Here is a 5,000-nt window from a genome sequence, read left to right as displayed (position 1 = left end):
CGGTTTCACCTTAATGCGGCTTGTACTGAGACATGCATGGCTTAATCTTTGAGACAAGCATATGACTACTGGCAGGATCAACCAGGGAGCTGCGTCAACTAGAGCTGAGCAGCCGGCCGCCCGGGAGTGTGTCCCGGGGGCCCGCGCGAACACGCAAGCGTCCGCTCAATCATTCTGCAAACAGGAGGAGGCTGAGCTCCCCTGCACAATACACCTCGAAACCCTCTCAGGTCCCGGCGGCGCGCAGCGCCGTCCCAAGTACTTGGTCGGGTTCGAGAGAGGCGCAATCGCCCGGAGTTAGGCGAGTAGACGCTTTCGGTGCGACCACCCGTGCTCCCAACTGAGCTTGCCGCTGCCGACAGAGGCCCGGGAGCGTGCTGTCGTGGCATTGCCGGCGGGAGACAACACGCGCCACCTACGGTGACCGGCAGCTCCAACGCCAGCGCCACAGAAGGACAAAAGCCCCACTTGGGTGCCGAAGCGAACTCTCCCAGCACAGCGCACACGCCAACACATCCGCACAGCTGCGATACAAACCACCAGCGAGAACCGCTGGGGCGACCGAGCAGCAGACGGCGTCGCGGCGCCGAGCGCCGGGCGGCGGCGCATCCTCAACGCACACAGTCCTCAATCGGACCAGCACACTGCAGATGTCCACCGCGCTTCGCACCGGGCCCGCGAGGACCTACTTTGGCCGCACGGCGCCGCGCGCAGGGTGCGCCGGCGCGCAGCTGCGACGCCTGCCGCGTCCGTCGGCCGGCGCGCCTGCCACTGGCCGCCCCCACCAGCCGGCTGTAGCGCGTGCGCCCACGCACCGCGCGGCCAGCACGCCGGGAGGCGCCCCCTCACCGGCCGGGGACGGTCCCACCCAGCCACCGCCGCGTATCGCTTCACACCCAGATGCCGTTCAGTTTCGTCGGCATGGTGGGTATCGCTGGAACAACCGGTTAGTACCTCAACCTATCGTCGCCATCACCGATTCACCCCTAGCGAGAACAACCGCACCACAACGGGTTACCATTTCTTCATTTGCGTAACTTCACCAGAAAACGTAGGCGTCCATCGCCATTTGCAACTTCAACCATTATTGCATGCCTGTGTCAGGTGTCACGCCACACTACGTCTGCCCACATACACGCAACAAAATGTGCACGCCTAGACAATACGTGGAAGGTGGCCCCCGTACGTATGCGATGTCCATTGCTCGAACGACTGTCAACCGGCTTCTGTAGCATGTCGCAGATATGGAACGCGCTGCACCATGCCATCACGGTGTGTGAGGAGAGACGACTAGGTCCGAATACATCAACAGACAGCTCATGCTGATCGCCATCCACGGCGTCCGTTCCTCCCACACGTCTCTATGGCGTACCACACTGCAATCCAGCTCTCATAGGGAGACGACACGTAGCTGCGTGCACAATATTTGCACTGTATGGTCCGCCGTTTTTGGGCGCAGTCGTTGTACGGTCACACATGTGCCACGATGTATCATTCAGTACATAAGGACGAATGTGCAGTACAGATTGTGGTTCACGCGTACGACATCAGCGGACAGTTGACACAGGCCGCACCACAACGTAGCCTGCGTACGTCGCATGCGAAGGGCATTGAACATGCAAACTTGTCACCAACCACCTTGCGAAGGCAGGGGGCAAGGTGGGGACGTGGGGAGAGGTGGGGGGGGGGGGGGGGGGCGGCATGTACGCCCTGCTGCCATCCACATTACAGTGTACAGCAGGAGCATGTGGAAAGTCAGCAAGACTTGCAAGGTGTTTAACATGAAGCGATACACAGGGGAGCGGGCAGTGCGAGTAGCGAACTATATTGCGAGGGTTGCGGGTGGGCAACACTACACTAATTGAACGAGTCGTATAACAATTACAGAGCAGGTTTAGGCGACAACGTGGGTTACGATAGGCGACAACGTGGGTTACGTTAGGGGACAACGTGGGTTACGTTAGGGGACAACGTGGGTTACGTTAGGGGACAACGTGGGTTACGTTAGGGGACAACGTGGGTTACGTTAGGGGACAACGTGGGTTACGTTAGGGGACAACGTGGGTTACGTTAGGGGACAACGTGGGTTAGGTTAAGGCACAACATGGGTTAGGTTAAGGCACAACATGGGTTAGGTTAAGGCACAACATGGGTTAGGTTAAGGCACAACATGGGTTAGGTTAAGGCACAACATGGGTTAGGTTACGGCACAACATGGGTTAGGTTAAGGCACAACATGGGTTAGGTTAGGGGACAACATGGGTTAGGTTAGGGGACAACATGGGTTAGGTTAAGGCACAACATGGGTTAGGTTAAGGCACAACATGGGTTAGGTTAGGGGACAACATGGGTTAGGTTAGGGCACAACATGGGTTAGGTTAGGGGACAACATGGGTTAGGTTAGGGGACAACATGGGTTAGGTTAGGGGACAACATGGGTTAGGTTAGGGGACAACATGGGTTAGGTTAGGGGACAACATGGGTTAGGTTAGGGGACAACATGGGTTAGGTTAGGGGACAACATGGGTTAGGTTAGGGGACAACATGGGTTAGGTTAAGGCACAACATGGGTTAGGTTAGGGGACAACATGGGTTAGGTTAGGGGACAACATGGGTTAGGTTAGGGGACAACATGGGTTAGGTTAGGGGACAACATGGGTTAGGTTAAGGCACAACATGGGTTAGGTTAGGGCACAACATGGGTTAGGTTAGGGCACAACATGGGTTAGGTTAGGGCACAACATGGGTTAGGTTAGGGGACAACATGGGTTAGGTTAGGGGACAACATGGGTTAGGTTAGGGGACAACATGGGTTAGGTTAGGGGACAACATGGGTTAGGTTAGGGGACAACATGGGTTAGGTTAGGGGACAACATGGGTTAGGTTAGGGGACAACATGGGTTAGGTTAGGGGACAACATGGGTTAGGTTAGGGGACAACATGGGTTAGGTTAGGGGACAACATGGGTTAGGTTAAGGCACAACATGGGTTAGGTTAAGGCACAACATGGGTTAGGTTAGGGGACAACATGGGTTAGGTTAGGGGACAACATGGGTTAGGTTAGGGGACAACATGGGTTAGGTTAAGGCACAACATGGGTTAGGTTAGGGGACAACATGGGTTAGGTTAAGGCACAACATGGGTTAGGTTAGGGGACAACATGGGTTAGGTTAGGGGACAACATGGGTTAGGTTAAGGCACAACATGGGTTAGGTTAAGGCACAACATGGGTTAGGTTAAGGCACAACATGGGTTAGGTTAGGGGACAACATGGGTTAGGTTAGGGGACAACTTGGGTTAGGTTAGGGGACAACATGGGTTAGGTTAAGGCACAACATGGGTTAGGTTAAGGCACAACATGGGTTAGGTTAGGGGACAACATGGGTTAGGTTAGGGGACAACATGGGTTAGGTTAGGGGACAACATGGGTTAGGTTAAGGCACAACATGGGTTAGGTTAGGGGACAACATGGGTTAGGTTAAGGCACAACATGGGTTAGGTTAGGGGACAACATGGGTTAGGTTAGGGGACAACATGGGTTAGGTTAAGGCACAACATGGGTTAGGTTAAGGCACAACATGGGTTAGGTTAAGGGACAACATGGGTTAGGTTAGGGGACAACTTGGGTTAGGTTAGGGGACAACATGGGTTAGGTTAAGGCACAACATGGGTTAGGTTAAGGCACAACATGGGTTAGGTTAAGGTACAACATGGGTTAGGTTAAGGTACAACATGGGTTAGGTTAGGTTACACGTTGTTGTAAGGAAAGGTGTGGGGGGGGGGGGGGCGGGGCGGCAGGTTCGTTGATAGTGATTATAGTAAGTGAATGCTTGTGACATGATGAGATTTGTCACGTCAGGATGCACCTTTGGCTTATTAGAGGCGGCGCTCCAATTCTATGCTTGTGTCAGACCTGTGTCTTTGACTCATGTCATTGTTTGTGCGCTGTGACAGGAGGTACTATTGTGATGTTGGGTGCACCGTTGTATAGGACATGTGTGGGTGTTGGTGCCTTATCTGCGCAATGGTGGATGTCGAAAGGGTGGGATATTCTATTTTCCGCATGGACCTCCTGGTCTGGTTGTGATAGTGTGGATTGTGTAATGTGGCGGAGAGGATGCACTGGATGTTGTTCCATGCTGGTGCTTACATATTGTATGTGCGCCTGTTAGAAGCAGAGAGTGGTGCGTGATCAGAGTGTCTGGCTGACGTGTGGTTCCCATTGTGGGCAGACTCTTTCAGCATGTATACGGACAGTTGTATATATTTTCTGTAGTTTGATGGCTCTGCATTGATTACTAATCAGCGCCGTGTGTACGGGTAATCTGGTTCCAGTCCACAATGTTCTATCTGTGTACATTAGTGACAAAGACTCCCCCCATGCAGTGGGGCTCGGTCTGTTATAACTCTTCCGCGTAATATATTTGCCCCACGTTTTTGCGAGTGCGAGTGCGAGTGCAACGCGCATGGGGACCGACATGCTGATGGCTCGGTATCGGACGCCGTACAGTGAGCAACGCGATCGCGTCTCTCGCTCGTAAGTGGTACAGGTCGCGGCTCATGTATAGGGACAGCGGGAATGTCGCATATTGGAAATAACTCTTCATGAAACGCAAGTTATAGGGGTGGATTGCACTTTACGAGTGCGGGAAACGTCCGCCGTTCATCCGCTGGAGGTGCGCGTTTGGCGGTTGGGGTGGTCCACGAACGGGTGCGGGTGGAGTCATTGCCGGTCCACGGCTTCGTGCGGCAGAGCCACTGGAGAATGGGTGCTATGGTCGACAGAGGCTGCAGGCTTTGTGGGTGGCGTCGAAAGGCGGGCACTGTGGCGCCATCGCTGTCTTAGTCGGCTTGGCGTCTCATAGATGGCGGTGGCGTCGTTGCAGGAGGTCATGTTGCGGGAGACCTACAGATGGCGGTATGTTTTGTGGTGCGGACGTAGTGTTGTCAGATGCGCATAGATGGCGGTATTGCATGTGCTTTCGCCCTATTTTCATAGA

At 54.3% G+C, this 5,000-nt stretch overlaps 1 non-coding gene across 1 annotated transcript in view; it reads right to left on the bottom strand.

Moving 5' to 3' along the window:
- LOC124744536 overlaps positions 1 to 88 on the bottom strand; it is a 1,909-nt gene extending 1,821 nt beyond the window's left edge. The window contains exon 1 of the ribosomal RNA XR_007010813.1: positions 1 to 88. This exon is cut by the window's left edge and continues 1,821 nt beyond it. This is a non-coding gene — a ribosomal RNA (small subunit ribosomal RNA).
- Positions 89 to 5,000: the final 4,912 nt, after the last annotated feature.

The sequence above is a fragment of the Schistocerca piceifrons genome, unplaced genomic scaffold (genome assembly GCF_021461385.2).
Source record: "Schistocerca piceifrons isolate TAMUIC-IGC-003096 unplaced genomic scaffold, iqSchPice1.1 HiC_scaffold_298, whole genome shotgun sequence".
In the NCBI taxonomy this organism is placed as follows: Eukaryota; Metazoa; Arthropoda; class Insecta; order Orthoptera; family Acrididae; genus Schistocerca; species Schistocerca piceifrons.
Note: the sequence above shows the minus strand (reverse complement) of the source record. Positions and strands in the feature narration are given on the sequence as shown.